The sequence below is a fragment of the Phyllobates terribilis genome, unplaced genomic scaffold (genome assembly GCF_046119375.1).
Source record: "Phyllobates terribilis strain yellow unplaced genomic scaffold, ASM4611937v1 Scaffold_12__6_contigs__length_324123572, whole genome shotgun sequence".
NCBI classification, from domain to species: Eukaryota; Metazoa; Chordata; class Amphibia; order Anura; family Dendrobatidae; genus Phyllobates; species Phyllobates terribilis.
Window position 1 is genome coordinate 175,274,027 of NW_027362772.1, and position 26,902 is coordinate 175,300,928.

The following is a 26,902-nucleotide window of genomic DNA, read 5'->3' on the forward strand; positions in this document are numbered from 1 at the left end:
TCACCAATGAATGTGCCGTGCGCGCGATGCTACATTTGCTTCAGCCGCGCTTTTAAAGGGCCCCCGCCACCAATTTTCTCACTCTCATATCGGGGCCCACCGGGAAATTTTCCGATTTCCCGCCAGGCCAGACCGACCCTGCACACACAGTATACAAGGACTGTTCCACCACCCGCTGTAGCAGCAGTTCTGCCGGAGCCGTTATCTTGTCACGTGTCATCTTTTCAGAGCGATGTTATGAAAGATACATTGTATCGACTTATACAACTAAGCCCCGCCCACATACCATATAAGGCTCTACAGCTCGCCCTTTCAACCCCATCCCGGCGAGGTCCTGAGCTGTGATTGGCTGAGGGGATTCCGCTGCAGGACCAGTAGTAATACTACCAGGAAGCAACTCTCCAAAACACCGTACGATATGGGGGATGTGGACCTGGTGAAGCTGGGAGCTCTCCCAGTAAAGAATGCTCTGACCGGGGAGGTGAGCTGGGGTCTGATCATACTGTTCTGGGGTCTTAATACCATTGTTTCCTTATCCTCGCTGTCTAGATCACACCCAGATCCGCAGTCTCAGCTGTGGTAATGAATTAGGGGATTTCATCACTCTCTGTAGTGCCTGGTTATATAGCAATGCTGGTGAGTGATCATTGTACATGCTCTGCAGTCATTATGCACATGTCTGCACATTATATACCCTATAGACTAACTATGAGGCTCACCTGATCACCCACATACCAGAAAGTGGGTACAGTCACCCAGAAGTGAGGTACAACTTTGGGGCTGCTTTCAGATTGCTGTGGTCTCCACAATGAGGTGATGGGGCTCCATGCAGCAGTCTGCGGGGGAGTCTATTCTTACCCACCTTCAACTAAGGCCTCATTCAGACCTCCGCTTTTCACATACCTGTTCAATCCGTATTTCACGTTAACCCATTATAGTCTATGGGGCTATTCACACATCTGTAGTTTTTTTTTTTTCTTTTTGTGGACGGAGTGTCCATGATGAAAAGAATAAGGGACAAGTTTGTTTTGGATTCAAATCAATAAGTCTGTGAACATAAGGCTACGTTCCCACAATGGGTTTTTGGTGAGGTTTTTTTTTTTTACGCTGTGTATTTTAACCCCTTTAAAGCCTGTGGCGTAATAGTACGCACCACGCTATCACCTCCTGTTCAGCGCTGGCTCCGGCGCTGAGCCCACACTGAACCGGGCACATGTCAGCTGATTTATACAGCTAACATGTGCCCGCAACAGCCGCGGGTGGAATCCCGATCCACTCGCGGCTGTCAACATGTTAAATGCCGCTGTCAATTTCTGACAGCGGCATTTAAGGCTGCGTGCCCACTTTGCGTTTTTCAAGCATTTTTGCCGCTGAATTTCCGCAGCGAAAACGCTTAAACGCTTGGTAATACGTGCCCAATGGTCCCCAATGATGATCCACATGTGCTGTGCACATGCTGCAGAAATTTCCGCTGCTGACTATCATTGCGGAAAAAATACGCAGCATGTCCATTAATTTTGTGGACACGCAGCGTAATTGCCGCCAATGACTTGCATTGAATCGCTTAATATCCGCATGACTACATATGCACATGCGGATATTAAGCGATTCAATGTGCGGATGGTACCCGGGTCTGGAGAAGAGGAGACTCCCCTTCAGACCCAGGTACCATAGTACCTGTTAAAAAAAGAATTTAAAATAAAAAATAAACATATACTTACCTTATGATGGCTCCTGGTCTTTTCTCCGCTGCGTCCAGTCTCTTGTATGGCTCTCGGTGGTGGGAAAGGACCCTCCATGACGTCATTTAGTCGGTCGCGTGACCTGTCACATGACTAAATGACACCATGAAAGGTCCTTTCACACCACCGCCAGACGTACAAGAGATTGGACGCAGCGGAGAAAAGACCGGGGGCCATCAGAAGGTAAGTATAATGTTTTTTCTTTTAATCTTTTTTTAACTATTACTTGGTCACACTATATAAATCCATGCCGGTTGCATGGATTTATATAGTGTGAACAAGTTGTCAAGCACTTTCCAAGTGATGCTAAAATCGCTTGGAAAAGCGCTTGATAACCCGCATGAAGAAATGCATGCAAAAACGCTTGACAAACGCTTCTACCTGGCGGGAAAAACGCATGTAAAATCCGCATGCATTTTTCCTGCCAGGGAGATGCGGAAAAAATCTGCAGCATTTCTGCATCATGGGCACTTAGCCTAAGGCTATGTGCCCACGATGCAGAAATGAAGCAGAAAATTTCTGCAGCATTTCTGCATCTCCCTGGCAGAAAAAACGCATGCAGATTGTGCAAACGGCATGGATTTATATAGTGTGACCGTAAAAATAAAAAAATAAAAGCTATACTTGCCTCCGATGCCGCCGCGTGTGCTGTCGCGCTCCTTCCTGGTTCCTTCCTGGCTTGCCGGCATCTCGCGAGACAGCCTGCGGTCACATGACCGCGACGTCATCTCAGGTCCTGGAAGGAGAAGCGCTGCAGGGGCAGCCGGACAGGTGAATATAAACTTTATTTATTATTTTATTCTTTTTTCACAGGTACAATGGTACCCAGGTCTGGATGAGAGTCTCCTCTCCTCCAGAACTGGGTACCATCCGCACATTGAACCGCATATAATCCGCTTGTACAAATGTACAGACACTGATTCTATGCGTCTCAATGCAAGTCAATGGCGGCGCTTCCGCAAAATTAATGAACATGCTGCGGATTTATTTGCGCTGCAGAAACGCTGCGGAAAAATCCGCAGCATGTGCATTGACATTGCGGAATGCCATTGGGGACCATGGGGTGCGGATTACCATGCGTTTTTGATGCGTTTCCGCTGCGGAAATTCCGCAGCATAAACGCATGAAGAACACATCGTGTGCACGCAGCCTAACAGCGCCGCCCCGGAACTGCGTCACTTACCCCACCCATCGGTGACCCCGTCACGTGATCGCGGTTCACTGATGGGTGGGCATGACAACCCTGGGTCTGCAGCAGACCCCAGTGGTTGTCATGTACTGATCGCTATGAGCGCCATCTGGTGGTTGGCGCTCATAGCACAGGAGCATTTCTGCTACATAGAGGTGATCTGCTCATCACCTCTATGTAGCAGAGGCGTACGGACAATTGCTGCTTCTAGTCTCCTATGGAGACTATAGAAGCAAGCAAAAAGTGTAAAAATGTTTTTAAAAATATTAAAACAATATAAAAGTTTAAATCACCCCCCTTTTGCCCCATTCAAAATAAAATACTAAAAAAAAAAACACATACACATATTTGGTATCGCAGAGTTCAGAATCGCCCGATCTATCAATATAAAAAAAAGAATTAATCCGATCTGTAAACAGTGTAACGAGAAAAAAATTCCAAACGCCAGAAATAGGTTTTTTTTTAAAACATCGGATCTACCCCAAAATGTCAATAAAGCGAACTCTATAGCGAAATCTCGATCTGCGCATGTGCCGCCTCGGCGCCATTTTATTGAAGTCCTGCACATAAGACACCAGCTCTCACTGTGCACGTGTCGCCCACACAATGATGGCGGCGCAGAATTTCAAAACTGAGTCAGGTCACTGAATAATCAGTGACCTGTACAAGAAGCAGAGGAGGCTTGGGGTGTGGGGGGAGAAGATCCTGCCCCCACGTTACGCCCTGAAGCACACAAGACGTCATTTTCTGAAAACTTCACAAGGTGAGTATTCAGCAGCCACTGAGTGAATCCCTTCATATCAGGTATCAGATTAATCAGCTTCGCTGTGCCATTATAGCCCTGCCTTTAGTTTAAAGGGCTAAATACTGCTGACAGGTTCTCTTTAACGAGTAGGAGCAGTTTGAATTTATTTTTGTTTTTTTTAGAATTAAACAGGATTACCACACTGATGGTAAAGATGGTCACTTGGATCAAAAATGTATGAAAATGTAATTCTGCACATTGAGGAGAATCTTATTTTTCCTCTTATTTAAAGGAGTACTCAGAATTTTTTAATTTCTTCCATTGGTAGCTGTTAGGTGTGTATGTCCAATGAGCGCAGTAATATATTCTCAGGTTACCGTTTTCAGCAGCGCACTGATATGACCACATTTGCGTCCTTCTGAACCACACTTTCTGCTGTATGGAATGGAGGTCACTTTTTGAATTTTCTCAATGTGTAAGGGCTAATGCAGACAACCGTATGATCTGTCCATATAAAATCCAACAAAACATTGGATTACACCCAGACCAATGTTAGTCTATCGAGCTGTTCAATAATTATTTATGCATGCTCTAGTTTGATCTGATATTCACATCGCACTCAGCCATGCAATTCAGTGAGTGCGTGGGAAACATTGGACTGCACTCGGATGACATCTGAGTGAGGTCTGATTTCCGATCACTGACCGAATGGAGAACATTCAGACATTTTTTTTTTCTTCATCTTCTCCACTTGTGCTCCGATTCTCTCATCTGAGAGAATCTGAGCACACTGATCGGAGTGTGATTTGCATAATCGGCACGATGAGAGAATCTATGGCAGTCTGCACCTGCTCTTAGCCTATGAGACACTTAACGAGACCTCATACTGAGTCTCATAGACGTAAATAGAGAAAGCATCCACCGCTCCACACAGAAGATGCAGTATGATCTGATGATTTACAGATGCGGTCACGTGGTACCGGCATGGACCAGAGTGCTGCTGAAAACAGCCAAAGATGGCGACCAGTGAGAATTATTTAAAAAAAAAAAAAGCCTTACTTCTAGATTTTTAATTTTATATTTTTGAGCATGATATGCTGCTCGGTGGAGAATTATTGACTGACAGGTACTAGAACATAAATAGAATAGGGCATCACCAAGTGCAAGCGTAGGGAGCTCCACGGTGCATTGCACTGATAGTGGCCCACATTCAGAGCAACGCCAAATTTAAAGGGTGGTCCTAGAAGACCTTGGTTTGTGCGGTATTTATCTGCCTTAGCCACCCTATACAGCAGGAGGCTTACAGGTTTCCCTCCGCTTTTTGCTTTCATGTCTTGGAAGATTTTAATGACTGAAGAAGAGACTGGCTTAGAGTTTATGTAAATGGTAATGTGTCCTGGCACCAAAGTCAGACTGGATGGCATAACAGATACGTAGAAGGGCCAACTGCCCCTAGGGATTTGTGTAACAGCTTTATTTTTAATAGGAACTCGTGTACTAACAGGTCTCCCTAAGGATAGGTTTATGCGATAGTATAAAAAATAGGTCCAAACTTTCATCCAGAAAAGTATGGTGAATTTTTTTTTTCTCTCACTTGTCAGCCTTATACAATCCGATAGATTATATATATATTTTTTTTTTTTGACTGATAACAGTTGTGTGTACGAGCCCTGAGTAGATCAAGACTGCTTGTCTAATACCCAAAGCCCTACCTTGCAGCTCGGGAGGCCTGTAGGGTAGCACTGCCCAGATATGTACCCTGCCTGAAGATTTCTGTGGAGTAGATCCCGTTCTGTGCTGCTTGTAAGTTCTGTGATCCGGAGCATGGACACCGTATCTGCCATTCGGAGGAAGAAAGGTGGTAATCCTAAAATCTTCTTTTATTAGCTATGCATACAAACTGGTGACAGGTCACCATGCGGACATCTACCCGTTTTGTGTGCTGAGACAGTCCTTGGTCATGTATGTCCAGTGTATATGTTACATGTGTATCTCAGATGCAGTGGACATAGGGGAGTCTAACCATGATGAATATACAGATGTCTGGACGCTGCTGATAGTCAGCTGTGGGGATTACATTTGGCATTTTGCACCTTCAGACAGTTGAGTTGCAGTCGCTGTGGAGAGACCACACCAGCGTCCTGTTCTTCCTGAGAAGATTCGGCTGCCAGGTTTGCCGCTGGATGGCAAAAGAAGTTTCCAAGCTGCAAAATTCGTTCGGTGACAACCAAATCCGTCTGATCGGGATTGGACCGGAGAGTTTGGGGCTGGAAGAATTTGTAGATGGTAAATTTTTCACAGGGGGTAAGTGTACATAGAGGCAAGTTCGGCATTTACAGGCAACATGTTGGTCAAAGACCCCAAGACATGGCAAGGAAGCTGATGTACTGATTTGCATTCACCGACATGGAAAATTATTGGCTGCCTGGTGATAAAGTAAGACTCCTGTAAAAATGAATACACCGTGTTGTGTCTGTCTGGCCTGACTGGACAGAGCATGATATAAAATAACCAATTGTGACTGACACCCTCCCTGTGCCATATTTTGCCCCTCAAGGTATATATTATATATTGGCTGGAGTTTTCCTTTACATTCTTCCACTATTAGTATCAATGGCATCAATCAAGCTTCTGTAATGTCAAAAAACATCTCTATGATCTTGTCTTATTAAGCTTTACATTTTAAATAGCTGCTCTTATCTAAAAATAGGTTCTGGATTATCAGATGTTGGAGCAAAGATCTGGTTAGGAGTCACTACTGCAGATCATTTTCACAATCTTCTCATATACAAGCCCATAACAACTTGTTTGGCAGTTAACAAAATATGTTTTACTGTTTACGCTGGTCTGTATCCCCCTTACTTAAAGGGGTTGTCCAGGACTAAGTTTTTAGGCTCACAGTCAAAAAAAAAAACAGTGACCACTACTGTGGCATATAAAAGTTTGGGCACCCCTGGTCAAAATTACTGTTATTGTGAACAGTTAACAGTTGAGCAAGTTGAAGATGAAATGATTTATAAAAGGCCTAAAGTTAAGAAGACAGATTTCCTTTCTATTTTAGGCAAAAAAAATAAAAATTAAAAAAATACATTATATGTGTGTGTGTGTGTGTGTGTGTGTGTGTGTGTGTGTGTGTATATATACATACAGTGGATACGGAAAGTATTCAGACCCCTTTAAATTTTTCACTCTTTGTTTCATTGCAGCCATTTGGTAAATCTAAAAAGTTCATTTTTTTTTTCATTAAAGTATACTCTGCACCCCATCTTGACTGAAAAAAAAACAGAAATGCAGAAATTTTTGCAAATTTATTAAAAAAGAAAAACTGAAATATCACATGGTCATAAGTATTCAGACCCTTTGCTCAGACACTCATATTTAAGTCACATGCTGTCCATTTCCTTGTAATCCTCCTTGAGATGGTTCTACTCCTTCATTGGAGTCCAGATGTTTAATTAAACTGATAGGACTTGATTTGGAAAGGCACACACCTGTCTATATAAGACGTCACAGCTCACAGTGCATGTCAGACCAAATGAGAATCATGAGCTCAAAGGAACCGCCCAAGGAGCTCAGAGACAGAATTGTGGCAAGGCACAGATCTGGCCAAGGTTACAAAAGAATTACTGCATTATTCAAGGTTCCTAAGAGCACAGTGGCCTCCATAATCCTTAAATGGAAGAAGTTTAGGACCACAGAAGTCTTCCTAGACCTGGCCGTCCAGCCAAACTGAGCAATCGTGGGAGAAGAGCAATGGTGAGAGAGGTAAAGAAGAACCCCAATATCACTGTGGCTGAGCTCCAGAGATGCAGTAGGGAGATGGGAGAAAGTTCCACAAAGTCAACTATTACTGCAGCCCTCCACCAGTCGGGCCTTTATGGCAGAGTGGACCGACGGAAGCCTCTCCTCAGAGAAAGACATATGAAAGCCTGCATAGAGTTTGCTCAAAAACACATGAAGGACTCCCAGACTATGAGAAATAAGATTCTCTGGTCTGATGAGACGAAGATAGAACTTTTTGGTGATAATTTTAAGCGGTATGTGTGGAGAAAACCAGGCACTGCTCATCACCTGCCCAATACAATCCCAACAGTGAAACATGGTGGTGGCAGCATCGTGCTATGAGGGTGTTTTTCAGCTGCAGGGACAGGATTAATGGTTGCAATTGAAGGAAACATGAATGCGGCCAAGTATAGAGATATCCTGGATTCAAACCTCTTCCAGAGTGCTCTGGACCTCAGACTTGGCCGAAGGTTCACCTTCCAACAAGACAATGATCCTAAGCACACAGCTAAAATAACAAAGGAGTGGCTTCAGAACAACTCTGTGACCATTCTTGACTAGCACAGCCAGAACCCTGACCTAAACCCAATTGAGCATCTCTGGAGAGACCTGAAAATTGCTGTCCACCAACGTTCATCATCCAACCTGACAGAACTGGAGAGGATCTTCAAGGAAGAATGGCAGAGGCTCCCCAAATCCAGGTGTGAAAAACTTGTTGCATCATTCCCTAGAAGACTCATGGCTGTACTAGCTCAAAAGGGTGCTTCTACTCAATACTGAGCAAAGGGTCTGAATACTTATGACCATGTGATATTTCAGTTTTTCTTTTTCAATAAATTTACAAAAATTTCTACATTTCTGTTTTTTTTTCAGTCAAGATGGGGTGCAGAGTGTACTTTAATGAGAAAAAAATGAAAAATGTAAAGGGGTTTGAATGCTTTCCGTACCCAGTGTTTTTGTGTGTGTGTGTGTGTTTGTGTATATATATATGTACTAGATGGTGGCCCGATTCGAACACATCGGGTATTCTAGAATATGTATGCGGCCGACCGGGCGCAATCAGCAGAGCGTTGTTTAAATTTGGCACCAAAATCGCTGATTGGTCGCTGTTGCCGGCCGCGACCAATCAGAAAAACGGTGTTTAAATTTGGCGGCAATATCGGTGATTGGTGGCGGCCGCGACCAATCAGCGAACTGTGTTAGTGAGGACTAGAGATGAGCGTTGTTCTACTCGAACTGTTCGCCAATCTCAAATTCGAGCTGTTTTGGGCGGTGTTCGAGCCGGTCGGCGAACACGAACAATTTGAGAAAAAATCGGCTGTTCGAGGTTATGTTCGATAACTGTTCGTGCACCAAAATCATAAGTGGATTTTTTCTCAGTAATGATGAAAATTAATGTTAATACGCAGTTTGAGTGTACAGCGGGGCGGGGGGAGGGGCAGGGGATGGATCTCTGCAGGAACAATGAAGATCTCCATTTTTTTTTCTCTTTCCCGCATTTGCAGTGGGGAGGTGCAATCTGTCAGCCTATCAGCAGCGCACACACGGAGCGAAGTGGTTTTTTTCACACAAGCAAGGGCATGTGTGATTGGCAGTGTATGTCACATGTCCTTGCCCTATAAGACCAAGCCATTTTCCCCGTCGCCACCATTTTCTCACTGCTGCAGCTGCGTGTTAGACGGCACCGCTGTTGCTGTGTGCGCTATACCTTGTTAATTTCAAGCCAATTTTCGCACAAATATACAGATAGCTTGGGAGTAGGGAATAGTTGTGATTGCAGTCCTTTTAAGGACTAGGTTACAGCATTTCCTACGACTTTTATCAGGCAGGTCTGTGCTCTTAAACAGATAGATTGTGGGAGTAAAGACTAATTGTAATTGGAGTCCTTTTCAGGACTAGGTTACATCAGTTCCTATCAGTTTTTGCCAGGCAGGTCTGTGCCAGTGCTGTGCAAGTTTTTTTCACAGCATTTGGCTGAATCTAGCAAAGCTAATCCTTTTTGGCCTATTGCAGAGTGTGTTAGTCAGTGGAGTAGCCTATCTGTGTTGCAAGATATACCACCTGTGTATAGAATACCAATTTTTTTACTGCACCTAGTGAAGTAAAATCTTTTGGGCATAGCATCATTCTATTAGTCCATCTATACTGACCTCCATCAGGTTGCAAACTGAATATAATTTTTTTCTGCATCTAGCTCTGAAAAAATATTTGGGCTTCTAGCAGTGTGTGGGACTTGGTCTATTAGTCCATCTATACTGACCTCCATCAGGTTGCAAATTAAAAATAATTTTTTTCTTCATTTATCTCTGAAAAAATATTTGGGCTTCTAGCAGTGTGTGGGACTTGGTCTATTAGTCCATCTATACTGACCTCCATCAGGTTGTAAATTAAAAATAATTTTTTTCTGCATCTAGCTCTGAAAAAATATTTGGGCTTCTAGCAGTGTGTGGGACTTGGTCTATTAGTCCATCTATACTGACCTCCATCAGGTTGCAAATTGAATAAAAAAATTTTCTGCATCTAGCTCTGAAAAAATATTTGGGCTTCTAGCGGTGTGTGGGACTTGGTCTATTAGTCCATCTATACTGACCTCCATCAGGTTGCAAATTAAAAATAATTTTTTTCTGCATCTAGCTCTGAAAAAATATTTGGGCTTCTAGCAGTGTGTGGGACTTGGTCTATTAGTCCATCTATACTGACCTCCATCAGGTTGCAAATTAAAAATAATTTTTTTCTGCATCTAGCTCTGAAAAAATATTTGGGCTTCTAGCAGTGTGTGGGACTTGGTCTATTAGTCCATCTATACTGACCTCCATCAGGTTGCAAATTGAATAAAAAAATTTTCTGCATCTAGCTCTGAAAAAATATTTGTGCTTCTAGCTGTTAGAACCTTGCTGTTAGGTTTTTTTTCCTTTGCTGGTCACATGACCTTGTTGGCCTATTTAATCCTGCTCCGCCCTTCTGGCTTTGCTGGACTTCATTGTATATCTACTTTCTAGCTAGCCTGTGCTCTGTGTCTACTCTGTTAGTTTGCTTGGTCTACGGACCTCTATGTTCTATCTATTTTGTTTGTTCTTCTGTCTGCTACTATTTCTGTTAGGAGGTGTCCCATATTCCTCCCAGTCCTTAGTACTTGTAGGGATTCCCTCCCCACATCTATAGGTCTTCGTACAGACTAGATTAGGACTTTAGCAGGTCTGATCGCAGGATCAGGTTCCCTGTTACATCGTAGGGATTCAGCTGAGTCCTATAGTAGGGACAGATCTCCTCTCTTTCCTTAGCTTTGGTAGCAGAACATAACAGTAAGTCCAGCCTGTAAATTCTCTAAGGAAAGATTTTTTTTTGTTCCATCATGGTGTCGGTTCAGGATTTGGCTAAACACCTGCAGGGACTCTCTCTGGAAGTGGCCGAGCTCCCTCAGCACGTGAGTAACTGTCCTGGAGCATATTTCTTGGAGCCTAAGGTATGTTTGCCGGATTTATTTTTTGGTGAACATCGAGAATTTTTTTCATTTAAAAATGCTTGCTTATTGTATTTTCGTTTGAGACCCAAGTCCTCTGGGGATGAATCCCAGCGCGTAGGGTTCATAATGTCACTTTTGCGCAAAGAGCCTCAGGAGTGGGCCTTTTCTTTGCAACCTAGTGATACATGCTTCAGATCAGTGGATAGTTTTTTTTCTGCTTTAGGACTATTATATGATGATCCTGACCGTGTGGCATCAGCTGAGACTGAGTTGAAACGTTTAAAACAAGGATCAGGTAATATGGAAAAATATTGTACACATTTTCGTCGTTGGTCCACTCAAACAGGGTGGAACGATTCTGCTCTGAAAAGTCTATTTCTTGCTGGGCTCAGTGAAAGGGTTAAAGACCTGCTAATTGCTTATCCTACACCTGAGGATTTGCAACAGGCTATGCAATTAGCTATACGGGTGGATAGAAGACTGCGTGCTAGGGTTAATGAGAGCAAATCCTCTGCTATGTCAGTTTCTGGTTATGATAATGTGTGTACTAACAGTGGTGAACCGATGGAGATTGGATCGGTGGCACCTCGCTCTCAAGAAAAACCAGGATGTTGAGCAGTTCTTGCGTTGTTTTGTGGCAGACAATCAAGAGGGGTGGTCTGAGTTTCTGCCACTTGCCGAATTTGCTCTGAACAATCATACATCTTCTTCTGCTGGTTGTTCGCCTTTTTTTTTGTTGTTCTGGGAGACATCCGTCGTTTGGGTCGTTCTCCAAGTTGGGATCTGCCGTGCCTGAGGAGGAGAATTTTTCCGGTGATTTGGAAAGAGTTTGGACGGATGTACGTGGTAATCTTCAGGAGGCCAACAGAAAATCTAAAGACTACTTTGATAGGAAACGACAGGAGGTTTTGTTCGCTGTTGGTGACATGGTTTGGTTGTCCTCTAGGAATCTGCGGTTAAGGATTCCATCTAAGAAATTGGGTCCCAAGTTTGTAGGGCCCTTTAAGGTGCTTCAGGTTGTCAACCAATCTGCTGTTAGGTTGGAGGTTCCTACCTCCTGGAGAATTAATCCGGTCTTTCATGTCTCTCTGTTACAAAAAGCTGTTGTGTCGGATGGTGACGCCTCTGCCTCTGTTCCTCCGGTGGTGGAGGACGGGGAATATGAAATTTCTCGCATCCTTGACTCTAGACGGTATAGAGGTAGTTTGCAGTATCTTGTGGCCTGGAAAGGTTTCGGACCCGAGGATAACTCTTGGGTGAGGTCAGATGATGTTTCCGCGTCCAGACTTATCAGAGCGTTTCACAGGAGATTTCCTGATAAGCCTGGTCCTAGGGGATCCGGAGGATCCTCTTAGAAGGGGGGGTACTGTTAGAACCTTGCTGTTAGGTTTTTTTTCCTTTGCTGGTCACATGACCTTGTTGGCCTATTTAATCCTGCTCCGCCCTTCTGGCTTTGCTGGACTTCATTGTATATCTACTTTCTAGCTAGCCTGTGCTCTGTGTCTACTCTGTTAGTTTGCTTGGTCTACGGACCTCTATGTTCTATCTATTTTGTTTGTTCTTCTGTCTGCTACTATTTCTGTTAGGAGGTGTCCCATATTCCTCCCAGTCCTTAGTACTTGTAGGGATTCCCTCCCCACATCTATAGGTCTTCGTACAGACTAGATTAGGACTTTAGCAGGTCTGATCGCAGGATCAGGTTCCCTGTTACATCGTAGGGATTCAGCTGAGTCCTATAGTAGGGACAGATCTCCTCTCTTTCCTTAGCTTTGGTAGCAGAACATAACACTAGCGGTGTGTGGGACTTGGTCTATTAGTCCATCTATACTGACCTCCATCAGGTTGCAAATTGAATAAAAAAATTTTCTGCATCTAGCTCTGAAAAAATATTTGGGCTTCTAGCGGTGTGTGGGACTTGGTCTATTAGTCCATCTATACTGACCTCCATCAGGTTGCAAATTAAAAATAATTTTTTTCTGCATCTAGCTCTGAAAAAATATTTGGGCTTCTAGCAGTGTGTGGGACTTGGTCTATTAGTCCATCTATACTGACCTCCATCAGGTTGCAAATTAAAAATAATTTTTTTCTGCATCTAACCCAGCCAATAGTTTTGGCCTAATACCACAGTTTGGCCACTCAGCTCTGCTCGGTTACCATCCATTGTTTTTTTGTGCAAACAACTCCAGAGTTGTGAATTAGTTAACCACCAAAATGAGTGGAAAAAGGCCTGCTGCTGGTGGAAAGGGGAATAGGCGTGTTGGGAAGGGGAAAAAAGGTTGTGTCCGTGGGGTAGGTGCAGAAGAAAGACCATCTTCCAGCCAAACTAAAATGTCTACTTCTTTTAGCGGACAATGTGATAAGATCCCTTTCTTACGGCCACGCCAATCGCTACAAATTCCAGATGAGGCACAAAAACAGCAGGTGCTTCAACGGATATCAAGTGCTCCTTTAAGTGGGCTCTCCTCCACATCAACTTCAACATCACAAATACTCCAGTCCTCAAAGGTGTCACCCAAATCGCACTTGCTTCCTCACAGCTCCCAAATCTCCAGCTGCCCGTCTGAGTATGAGGTAGAACAGATGGTTGAGTCTGCAGAGCTGTTTACTCATACTATAGCCTGGGAATCAGAGGTCGACTCCAGCACTTCTGTGAATCCAGACGAGGAAATGATCTGCACTGATGCCCAGAATCTTTATGAGTCGGATCCAGGACCAGACGCAGAAGGTTCTGACCATAATGTAGACCCTCATTCCCAAACTGTAACTCCTGTTGGTGGAGACAATGAGGAAGACGATGATAAGACTCAAATACCTGATTGGAGCGACAACTTTAGTTTTTTGTCAGGGCAGGAACAGGTTGGCTCTGAGGACGACGGGTGTGATAACGCACGGGGTGATGATGATGAGGTCGGAGATCCCACTTACTGTCAACCCACAGTCAGCCAAGAGATGAGGTCAGCAGAGGAGGTGGAGGAAGATGCTAGTGACGACGAGGTCAGGTTGCGCCTTCCTGGACAGAGACGTAGTACTGGAAGCACGTCAACAACTGCATCCTCAAACACAACTCTGCCTCTCACCACAAGTCGTGGTGGCTCTTCAGGTCGCATGGGTGCTAAGCCTTGCATAGCCTGGGCATTTTTTCAGATCGATAAAGATGACCCAACTCGTGTTATCTGTAACATTTGTCAGCAAAAGCTAAGTAGAGGCCAAAAAATACATAGTTTGAGTACTTCATGCATGAACCGGCACATGGACATGAAGCATAAGTTGCAGTGGGAAGCTCAGTGTGCTACAATGCGGCCTAGCCGGCCGGGCCAACCACCGTCTGCCATATCTTGTGCATCCGCGGCCTCTTCATCCTCTGTGACTGGGGGGACAGCAGTCACACCTGTTTTGGGGCGCAGACCTGCCACCTCTTTACCCGCAACAGCCAGCGTGATTGGCAGGTCATCATTTTCTTTGGAGGTGGGAACACCAGCTGGTGTTGAGCGCTGTCCGACATCGATAGCACCACCTTTGGATCAAGGCAACCTAACATGTCCGCCTGCATCTTCCTCACAGACCGGCAGTTTGCCGGGGACACCCTTATCAACCCCGTCTAAGCACAATAGCCAGGCCTCGGTCCCTCAGATGTGGACAAGTAAAAGACCATTTCCTCCTAGCCATGAGAAAGCTAAGAGGTTGAATTTCACCATCTGCAAGCTCTTGGCTACAGAAATGCTGCCTTTCCGCCTGGTGGACACAGAGGATTTTCGAGACCTTATGTCCGTCGCAGTGCCCCAGTACCAGATGCCCAGTCGGCACTACTTCTCAAAGAAAGGTGTGCCTGCGCTCCACCAGCATGTCGCACACAACATCACCGCTTCTTTGAGAAACTCTGTGTGTGACAGGGTGCATTTCACCACAGACACTTGGATGAGTAGGCATGGACAGGGGCGTTACATGTCGCTGACTGGGCACTGGGTAACTATGGTGACAGCAGGACAAGGGGCTGCTGTCCAAGTCTTGCCGTCCCCACGAGTTGTGCGTCAATCCTCTTTATGTCATTTTTCCTCCACTGCTTCTGCCTCCTCAACCTCCTCTCGGTCTTCCACCTGCACCCAAAGCCTGTCTGGTCATGCCACAAGCTTTCTAACTGCGCAGAAGGGATCCTGCACACCTCCTTACTATGCTGGCAGTAGGGCTCAACGTCATCAGGCGGTTTTTACATTGAAATGTCTGGGAAATGTGAGTCACACAGCTGAGGAGTTGTGGTCAGCTCTGGAGAACCAATTTCATGAATGGTTGTCTCCACTGGACCTGAAACCAGGGAAGGCCGTGTGCGACAATGCTGCAAACCTGGGTGCGGCCCTTCGCCGGGGCAATGTCACACACGTGCCTTGTATGGCTCACGTGTTGAACCTGGTTGTCCAGCAATTTTTAGCCCACTATCCCAGACTAGATGGCCTTCTGCAGAGGGCACGGTCGCTGTGTGCTCACTTCCGCCGTTCGCATCCCGCAGCTCAGCGACTTACATCTCTACAGAAGTCGTTGGGCCTGCCACTTCACCGGCTAAAATGCGATGTGCCTACCCGGTGGAATTCAACTCTGCACATGTTGCAGCGACTGTGGCAGCACCGACAAGCTCTGGTGCAATTCGTTCTGACGTATAGCCTGGGCCAACGAGATTCAGAGGTGGGGCAAATCACGCTGGAGGAGTGGTCTCAGATCAGGGACCTATGCACCCTTCTGCACAGTTTTGAAATGGCGACGAAGATGTTTAGTGCTGACGATGCCATTATCAGCATGACTATTCCAGTGATTTACATGCTGGAGCACATGTTAAACAGAATTCGGAGTCAGGTGGTGGCACAAGAGGAGGTGGAGGAAGTAGAGGAGGAGGAGTTGTATGCGGAAGGGCTAACATCTGCAAGGTCCAGACGGTCGGCAGCAGCAGGGCGGCAGGCATGTGAGGGTGGGGGAGATGATTTTACCAGGGCGCATGGTAGCAGCCAAACTAGTGAGGAAGGTGCAGGAGCCCAGGAAGAAGTGGAGGACGAACTGATGGAAGACTCATCAGATGAGGGAGACCTTGATCACATTTCTGTTGTGCAAGGTTGGGGGGAGAGGACAGAGGAAGGAAGCATGATTGTTACCTCGCCACCAACACAACAGGGACTTGGTGCTCCTGGATGCGCAACACACATGAGTGCCTTCTTGCTGCACTACCTGCAACATGACCCTCGAATTGTGAGAATTAGAAATAATCCTGACTACTGGGTTGCCACACTGTTAGATCCCCGGTACAAAAGTAAATTTGCAGAAATTATTCCTGCCATAGAAAGGGATGCACGCATGCAGGAGTATCAGCAGAGACTGTTGCAGAATCTTACATGTGCTTTTCCGCAAAATACCAGTGGTGCACGTAGTGAATCTCACAGTTCCAACTTGCCAACCGTGGGACCGTCAAGTGTTCAGCACTCAAACCGTAACAGAACCACAGTATCTGCTGGTAACATCAATTTTGCGGAATCATTTCACCACTTTTTTAGCCCATCCTTTGCAAGGCCACAGGAGACAAGAAGTCTGACACATAGTCAACGCCTAGAGACGATGGTACAGGAGTATCTCCAAGTAAACATTGAAGCCACGACTGTGTCACTGGACCCTTGCTCTTTTTGGGCTTCCAATCTGGATAAATGGCCGGAGCTAGCCACTTACGCCTTGGAGATCTTGTCATGCCCCGCAGCCAGCGTTCTGTCTGAACGTGTGTTCAGCGCTGCTGGTGGTGTGCTGACAGATAAGCGCACGCGGCTCTCCACTGATAATGTAGACAGACTCACGTTCATAAAGATGAACAAATCATGGATCCGAAACGACTTTTCTACCCCTGTGTCATCCTGGGGAGAGTAAAAGCTTGATGATTGGTTAAAATCACCCTACCAACCGTTTTAAGCTTTCAAATTACTAATCATGTTTATCTGTATCTTGACTGGAAAATAATTTGGGCTTTGTAGCAGTGTGCAGCACTGATCCTATTAGGCCATCTATAATAAGCTTCACCAGACTTAAAATTAAAAATAATTTTTAGCTGCATCTAGCCCGGAAAATAATTTTGGGGCTCCGAGATGCGCAAGACACATAAGTGCCTTCTTGCTGCACTACCTGCAGCATGACCCTCATATTGTCAGAATTCGAAGTAATCATGACTACTGGGTTGCCACACTCTTAGATCCCCCAAACTTTTCGATCAACCTTTTCATTTTAATAAAGACCAAAAAAATGGTCATTTTTGAAATTATAAGCATTAGCAGGTTGTTAGAAACTGAAATCAAACAGTTTTCAACTCAAAACTTTATTCTAGGTGATGTTACATTTTCACATAGGACCCCTTGTTCGAAAGGAGCTTCTGAACTCTCTCGTCCATTGAATTTGTCAGGTTTTGGATGGTTTCTGCTTCAATTGTTTTGCATGAGGACAGAATACCCTCCCAGAGCTGTTGCTTAGATGTGAACTGCCTCCCGCCATCATAGACACTCCTTTTAATGATGCTCCAAAGGTTCTGAATGGGGTAGAGGTCAGGGGAGCATGGGGGTCACACCATAAGTTTGTCCCCTTTTATGCCCATATCAGCCAGAGATGCAGATGTTTTATGTGCAGCATGAGATGGTGCATTATCATGCAGAAAAATGATCTTGCTGTGAAATACACGGTTCTTCTTCTTGAACCATGGCAGGAAGTGCTGTTTGAGAAAATCCACATACATTATGGAGTTCATCTTTAGCGCCTTCAGGGATCCTAAAGGGGCCGACAATCTCTCTCCCCATGATTCCAGCCCAAAACATTACTCCACCTCCTCCTTGTTGGCGCTGTAGCCGTGTTTGCGTGGGGTGTCCATCAACCAGCCATCCTCCACTCCATTCATCTGGACCATCGAGCGCTGCACGGCACTCATCCGTGAACAAAACAGTTTTGAAATCAGTCTTCATGTAATGTTTGGCCCACTGGAGCCGTTTCTGCTTGTGTGAAGTGGATAGAGGAGGTCGACAGGATGGCGTATGCACAGCTGCAAACCTCTGAAGGACCCTGCATCTTGTTGTTCGGGGGACGTTGGAGGCACAAGCAGCTTCAAAAACTTGTCTGCTGCTATGACAAGGCTTTTTTGCCGCTGCTCTTTCAACCTGACGTAATTGCCTGTAGGAAAGAGTCCTCAATTTGCCCTTATCAGCACGCACACGTGTGTACTGTGAATCAGCTACATACTTCTTGATTGCCAAGACACTTCATCCTGATCATCGCACAATGTTGATTGTAGTCATGCCTTGACCTATACACTCCACAATTTGTTGCTTCTCAGCAGCCGACACATCCTTTTTCTTTCCCATTTTGGCAGAAAATGTAGGCTGCTTAATAATGTGAGAGAGCCTTCTTAAGTAGTCTTGCCTTTCATTGGACACACCTGCCAAACTAATTAGCACAGGTGTCTGCAATTGCTTACAGTGATATAAAGAGCCCTGACACACATCACCATCAATGAGTTTAACTGACAAACAAACAAATTCTTCCCTTATCACTCCTAAACACTTTTTGCATAATAATTTGGAACGTGGTGTACATGTGCTTTTCCACAAAACACCAGTGGTTCACGTAGTGAATCTTACAGTTCTAACTTGCCAACCGTGGTCTGTATGGAATTGTTCAATAAAGGGCCCAAAATTAAGATAACATAGATGGGAGAGGTCTCTATGAATAGGAATTCCTAAGTATTTGATACCCTGTGAGGGCCAGGCAAAGGGAAAGTTGGACTGGATGGAATCCTATATGGATTTAGGGAGGGAGACATCGAGGGCCTCAGACTTCGCTGCATTGATTTTAAAATTTTACCATGTAACAAAGTGATCTATTTCAGCCATAACAGCAGGGATGGATATATGTGATTGAGTGATATATACTAGGACATCATCAGCAAATAGAGAGCACTTGTACTCGGTGCCTCCCACCTCAATCCACCTAATATTGGGGTTATGGCGAATTGATGAGAGCAGGTGCTCCGTCACTAGGATGTATAAGAGAGGGGACAGAGGACATCCCTGCCTTGTCCCATTGGTGATTGTGAAAGGTGATGAAAATGTTCTGACGCACCCCCTGGGCCTTGGGACACCCGGAGCCGGACCCTTTTTGGTGGATGCTGGTGGTTGTAGTCTTCGTGGCGGCGACCCGGTTCCGTGGCTCAGGGCGGTCAAACCAGTGGTGGAACTATTTATGTGGTTTTGATGTTTAAATGTCCGACTACGCCACCCGTGGATTGCGGTCAGAGTGAACCGCCGCTACAGGGCAGACCGCTAAGGCTGGTGTTGTGGGTGCAGCAGAGCGTAGCATAACTCCCCACGGGAGGAGTATAGCCTCAGGGCAGTGTATGCGGAGAATGGGGGTGATGGTGCAGGGCAGCAGCAGTAATGACACGGAGTCAGTGATGCAGTTCAGGGCCTTTACTCACAGTTCTTATTATCCAGACCACGTCTGCAGGTAACGGCTGCCCACGTCGTACTGTGCTCACCAGGTGAGGGGCTCAGACAACTCCCAGATAACTTTGGAGCGCTTCACAGGACCCCCTTTGTGTGTCCTTTGTCTGGCCTTTCTTACCAACACTTCTGTCCGGCTGCCTCGGGCCTCCTCTTGGTAAACTTGGCGCCAGTTTCCCTGACCCTATGTGGTGCCTTCCTAGCGGGTGGAGCAAGGGGCTGCGCCACATAAAATGTCAGAGCCTCCGGTTTCTAGCTGAGGGTCGTTTCCTGCCTCCACTAGTTCGGGGACCGGTCTCCCCCTTTGGCCTGACCCCTCCACGCAGGTGGATTCGGGCGTGCGGTGGCGACTCGCCCGTCCGCACCCCTGGGATCCCTTCATTCCTCGTTCCTGGAGCCTTCTCCGCTCCTCTTCCTTCCTTCTCCGCTCCTCTTCCTTCCTTCTCCCTCTTGCAGGCCTGGGCCTCTGTTACTAGGCCCGCCTCCGGAGCAGAGCTCATGCAGAGCCCCTGCTCCCTGCCACTTCTGCTCAGACTTCTCTGCACTGAACTAAGATGGTGCCCACCTTTTATACTCCCTTCTCAATGCACCCAGGAACTGCTTCCTCCCTGCTCCTGCACTGCAGGGTTCCCCTTCCTCAGTGTTCCCTCCCCCCACTCCAGCCAGGGACAGGGACTGTCGTGCCCATCTCAGGGGCATATTGGTCGCCCTGCCCCACGGCAATGTGGTGTAATGCATGCAGGTGTCGGGTCCTGATCCACACTCCATCCTTACCTGAGAGTGAGATATCACACCTCTGGGTGAGGTGCAATACGTCTGTAGCAACCGAGCCCTCGGTGCTACAGTTCCATTTATCTTCAGCCTAGGTGACGTATTGTGATACAGGGCCGTGATTTTGGCTATAAAAGGGTCCCCTAGACCCCTACCCCAAGATTTTTAAAAGAATCATATATGGCTTGCCAGGAGACTCTATGGAATGCTTTCTCAGCATCCAACGAGAGTATCTACTTACAAATTTTTAACTGCATCTAGCCCAGGAAATACTTTGTGCCTAGTAGCAGTGTCTGCTAGTCAGCGGATTATCCCGGCTGTTAAGCAAGCTACACCACCTGTAGTTTGGACACTTAATTTTTTCAAAGGAAATGCTTCGGGACCACGGGATACTTAGTGAAGAGCATCAGGAGGCACTCCAAGGCATAGGGGCTGGGACTGGCACTAGGATGCCTTGCGGTGGACAGCCGAGCTCGATCCTTATAAAAGCTTTTTAACTGCAGCAGCTTTAGTGGACGCTACTGGAGCTGGAATTACGCGGCTGCTGGCATGAGACTTGCCCTCCAATAGATCCTTGTAAATGGATTTAAAGTGTATTCATTCAAATTAGAGAGACAATTTAAATTAAAAAGCTTAGAGCTGCCTCCACCACAGGGGGGCTCTCTCGACCCACCAGCGGACAGGCACCAGTATTGGGAGAGGGGGGCTGGCCGTCAGGGTTCACCGCGGCTCTGGCACAAACCCGGCGACACGGAGGTGGCACGGGCAGGAGCGGACTGGCCGTGTCGGCTTCTCACTTTTTGGATTTTAGAAGGGCATGACATGCCTATATCTGTGTCCCCCCCTCCTTTTACTCCTCCACCTCTTTTCTTTTCGCATGACTATATGTACTTGTCACTTTTCCATGTGTTAGTTGTGTCTTCTGAGCAGTTTGTCAGCTTTTGGACACCTTTGAAGGTGTTTTCTATGTGTTTCTATGTGTTTTTGTTTGCCTGCCATTGGTTTTAACGGTGTTCGAAGGTGTTCGACGAACAGTTCGACGAACAGTTCGGCGAACACACGGGTGTTCGACGAACCAAACCGAACTCGAACACTACGGGGGTGGCTCAACACTAGTGAGGACGAGATAGCTTGTTTAAATTTGGCGCTAAAATCGCTGATTAGTCGCGACCGCGACCAATTAGCAAAACGGTGTTTAAATTTGATGCCAATATCGCTGATTGGTCGCGACCAATCAGCAAACCATATTACTGAGGACCGGGCAGCGGCGCCGTCCCTCCCTTCACACTTGCCGTCGGGAGATCAGCGGCCCAAGCCGCTGATCTCCCGACGGTAGCCGCATGGAGGTTAGCGGCGCCGCCCATCGGGGTACTTGTGCTGCCAGCAGCGGGGAGATGAGCGGCTAGCGCCGCTCATCTCCCGGCTACATCGCCGCTGACTTCCGTCCGGCAGATGAGCCGGTAACGGCCGCCATCTTTTTGTGAAATCCTGCGTCGCTGATTGGCCGCGGCCGGACCAATCAGCTACGCGGGATTTCCTGGACAGAAAGACAGACAGACTGACGGGATAAGACGATTATATATATATTAGATATCTCTTGCTTAACTGTTCACAATAAGAGTAATTTTGACCAGGGGTGCCCAAACTTTTACACGCCACTGTGCCTGCCGGCGAATCAGCTGCTCCACATCAACAGAGCAGCTTTTCTTCCAGGCTGCTTTTTTGAAGGGGTGTGATTGCTGAAAAAAAAAAAATAGTCCTAGATAACCCCTTAAGTGCTGTAAGAATGCACACAGTAGTTTTGCCCACAGAACATAAGATACTGCATTGTTTTAAGGGGAATCTGCATAAACAGCACCTATGTCTTGCAGACTGTACATGAAATAAAATGATCAGAAAATAAGATTTCCCACAATCCTGTGATGTTATTGTTATCCCCCTTAATAAAAGAAGGAATGGTTAATAACATATTTTATTGAGAAGTAGCTAATTATGCAATGTCATGACATGATGCATACAAGGAGGAGCTTCAGCCTGTGGTGGGCATATGATATAAGTCGTCCTTGAATTACTCCAGGTTTTGCGCAATAGTTTTATGGCTTTTTGCACAACCCTGATTGCCATTCCCTTATCTTGTTAATGAACATCACGCCTTGTAAACTCAACAGCACTCGGCTGCCTTTTATTCTCTGTAGTTTTCTGGCTTTTGATGTTGTGGAACTACAAATCTCTGCTTTATTTCAGAATTATAACTGGATGAATCCAAGCAGAGCTACAAGGAGCTGGGATTCAAGAGGTCGGTGTCTGAAAAGTCCATAAAGTTCGGCTACGACCGATGGTTATATTAGACAACCTTGTGTCCTAGCCTAAGCAGAGGTGGGCTAATTCGTAGTTTTCGTTTAAAGGAAACTTGTCCCCAAGTTTTCCAAATATAAAGTACAGGAAAAGGGGAAATCCAGAATTCGAATCTTCGTATAAAAGTACTATTTTATTTAAAAGCACGCAGATGTGTATGGTCATATCCAATAAATTAGTCCCAAAAAAACATGAATAAGGGGGGAATTATTCACTGGCAAAAGCGATTCAAACTGAAGTTCCTAATCATTGCAGTGATGACAGTCCTGGTGACAGGTACCCTTTTAAAGCCATGTGTTTTATGCTATTAAAAAGAACAACAAAAAAAACACATACATATAAATAAATCTTTTTTTTAAATACCCGTGGCCACATAACCTTCTGCTAAGGAGCACTATATTAGGGAATCTTTTTCTATGCAATATACTGAGGGTTCACTTATGTTTATTTCTCATTGTAGGTATAATACTCTTTCTATAGTTCCTGCAGCTCTTGGGAAAAAGGTTTGAGATATTGTCACCAAGGTGAGAATATACTTATGCAGAAAATATATATATGTCAAGCGTTTTTGCATGCATTTCTGCATGCGGGTTATCAAGAGCTCTTCCAAGCGATTTTTAGCTTCACTTGGAAAGTGCTTGACAACTTGTTCACACTATATAAATCCATGCAACCGGCATGGATTTATAGTAGTGTGACCAAGTTAGTTAAAAAAAAAGAATAAAAATGGTAAATAAAATTTTTTATACTTGCCTTCCGATGTTCTCCCGGTGTTTTCTCAGCTCCGTCCGGTGTCTTGGGCGGCTCGCGGTGGTGTGAAGGACCTGCGGTGGCGTCATTGAGTCGTGTCAGGTCACATGACTCAATGACGTCATGGCAGGTCCTTCACAACACCACGACCCATACAGCAGACCAGACGGAGCCGAGAAAACACCAGGAGGACATCAGAAGGTGAGTATAATCTTTATTTTTTATTTTAAATTCTTTTTTTTAACAGGTTCTATGGTACCTGGGTCTGGATGAGAGTCTCCTCTCCTCCAGACCTGGGTACCATCCGCACATTGAAACTCATAATATCCATGTGTACAAATGTACTAACACGGATATTATGCGTTTCAATGCAAGTCAATGGCGGCGATTACGCTGCGTGTCCACAAAATTAATGGACATGCTGCGTATTTTTCTGCAATGATAATCCACAGCGGAAATTTCTGCAGCATGTGCAGAGCACATGCGGATTATCCTTGGGGACCATGGGGCACGTATTACCAAGCGGTTTTTAAGCGTTTTTGCTGCGGAAATTCAGCGTCAAAAACCCTTGAAAAACGCATAGTGGGCACGCAGCCATAAGGTGTCCATATCCCCAAGCGCTCACACTATTAAATAGGATAAGCAATTCTGCAGAAGAATTTGCTCAGGATACAGGGTGTTAGCAGAGGGTTAGAAACAGATTAGACGATGAGTACACAGCGCACACTTAACAAGTAAAGCTAAACATGATTAGAGTGCAAATAGTGTACCAAGGTAGAGTAGATAATGTAAAAATAATACAGGCTAATTACCATATCATTACAGTCACAGGTCAAAATGAACAGCTTCACATCCCAGGCCAACCTTGATCTTTATTTAAAAAAAAAAAAAAAAGGTCCAATTGAGGAAGTTTTTCCTTCTCAAATATAACAATGAACCTTGTCATATGGAAACAGACTTGGGGCTCTTTCACACATCAGTATTTCCGGTACGTGTGATGAGTTTCCACACGTACCGGAAACACTGGCACATGTAGACCCATTCAAATCTATGGGTCTGTGCACATGTCAGTGTGTTTCCATGAACCATGCGTCTGTGTGCTCCACAAGCTGACATGTCAGTTTTTTGAACGAAAGCACGGATCATATGGACCCATTCAAGTCAATGGGTCCGTGTAAACACGTGCCTAACACGGATGCCATCATTGTGACATGTACCGGCGCTTGGGAAACAGTGTACAGTTAGCCCTCTTCCCAAGCGCCGGATGCTGAATGCTGTACTCTTCATGGTTTCCTGCCGGCGCTGCGATCAGCACCAGCAGGGACAATGATGAGACTAGTAGGGTCTGCTCCCGCAGTGTCCACCTGTAAAAATAAGAATAAAATAAAAAATCCTTATACTCACCTGTCCTAAGTGTTCCCGTGTATGTTGTAATCCATGCGACTCATCAGCAGAGGAGTCGGGGAGAATGAGCGGGTCCTGGAGCTGTGCTTAGTGAGTGACGGACATCGCTCCTGAGCTCCGGGGCCCGCTCATGACAGCCGCTCATTCTCCTCGGCCTCAGCGGTCGTATGGATTACAGCCAGGGACATTTAGGACAAGTGAGTATAAGGATTTTGGATTTTATTCTTATTTTTACAGGTGGACACTTCGGGAGCAGAATACTACTCTCCATTGTGTCCCTGCTGGTGTCGATCACAGTGCCTGCGGGGGACAATAATGAGGGCAGTGTTCAGCACCCTGCATTTGGGAATAGCACTAACTGTACACTGATTCCCAAGCGCCGGTACGTGTGCTCTTGATGCGGCACACGGTTGCCACACGTGTGACACACACGGGACGTGGATATCTCCACTACCGGAAATATACGGACAGACGTGTGAAACCAGCCTTAAAGTAGTTGTCCTACAAACAAAAGTCAATTTTAAGTAATAGATCTTAGAATAAAATATTTGTAATATGTTATTTAAGAGCTGTAGAAAGCATATGGCTAATTTAAATATGTAATAACAAAGGTTAAAAACCTTGAATAATACAGATCATAAAGTCTAATGCAAACAAGTGCCCCCCCACTCCCAAACACAGTAAGATACCCCCACAGTGAATTCCTCCATATTATGGTGACCCCATCACAGTATGATTGCTCACACAGAGTAATGGGCCCCGCATAGCGCTCTGTACGGAGTAATGGGCCCTGCATAGCTGGCCCCACATGATCCTCTGTAGAGTATAATAGGCCCCACATTAAACAAAAAAAAATACTCCCTTCTCCTCATTCGACTTCCCCCTGCTCCAGTCTCTGCAGTGCATCTTCTGATCCTTTGCACTGCTTGGAACAGTGGGTGCGTTGTAATGACATCATCGCGCCCGCTGCGCTGAAACGTCAGATGTAGAGGGAGAATGATGGGAGAGGGAGCGTCGGCTGAAACTCCTTCCATCATTGCTTTCAATATTGTCAGCATCCAGGATGCTGATACAGTTGAAAGTGCGATGCCGGGTGGGTGGCCTGCCTGGCGTTGTGGGCTAAATACAGTCGCCCTGCTGACCAGAGTTTGAGATATGTGCCCTAGAGTATAAATCCCTGTACATTGTGAGCCCTCGCGGGCAGAGTCCTCGCTCCTCCTGTACCAGCCGCCGGCTTGCATTGTTCAAAATTTACTGTAATTGTTTGTGCTATGTATATCCCTTTCACATGTAAAGCTCCATGGAATGAATGGCGCTATAATAATAATACGTTTTTCTTGACGGATGATAGTGTTTACCTAAGTTAGACTTTATTTCAACTAACTTACATTTTACAGGCAAATGCAGATGGGGTGCAAGGAAGCTTCAGTGGAGATCTCCTGCAGAGTGGGGGGATGTTGATTGTCACTAAAAGTAAAAGGATTTTATATGAATTGTTCACAAATTAGAATTGTAAGAATTTATCTAAAACAACCACAAGATGGCAGGATGGAGCTTATCAGGCGAAGATAGTGAGGAAGAAGGGTAAAGCCTGTCATAAATCTATAGAGCTGGGGGTCCACAGCGTGTGGCTCCCCAACTATTATGAAACTACAGCTCAGTATGTTTTAATAGGAGATATCCATCACTGCTATTTTTTTATTTTTTTGCTGAAATTAAACTGTTTAACTTGCTCTATCCCCCTTTTTTCTTTTTTTCTTTTTTTTACAAGGAGGAGAAGAAGTTTTGCTTCACTTTGTACAAGATTCCCCTGGTGAGCACATTTCTCTAGAAACCTTAGTGAAAACTCTGGGAATTTCTGCAAATGTGACTGAAGGACAGCGCCCTCAGGTAACTCATATGGAGCAGGACCTGTTAGTGGACTGCTCTATTCTACCTTTTTCTACTCTCCTTACCCTAAAGTGAATTTTCGCCTTTTACTTCCATATAATTTCTAGCTTCAAGATTAATTTAATCTACAAGACTATCCCTACAGCAGGGGGTGCTCTGAAACAGAGCTCCAAATCTTCTACAATAGGTTGATTTTGTAGTTGATGTATTAAGACTGACTTTGTGCATTAAAGTTTTTAATGAAGGGCTCGCTGGTGTACGTTGTGCCAATTCATTAAAGGGGATATCCAGGACTATTTTTAAAAATTT

General features: G+C 45.5%; 1 pseudogene; it reads left to right on the forward strand.

Annotated features, from left to right (window-relative positions):
* Nucleotides 1–418: 418 nt before the first annotated feature.
* LOC141171747 (prostamide/prostaglandin F synthase-like) lies at nucleotides 419–26,668 on the forward strand (annotated as a pseudogene).
* Nucleotides 26,669–26,902: the final 234 nt, after the last annotated feature.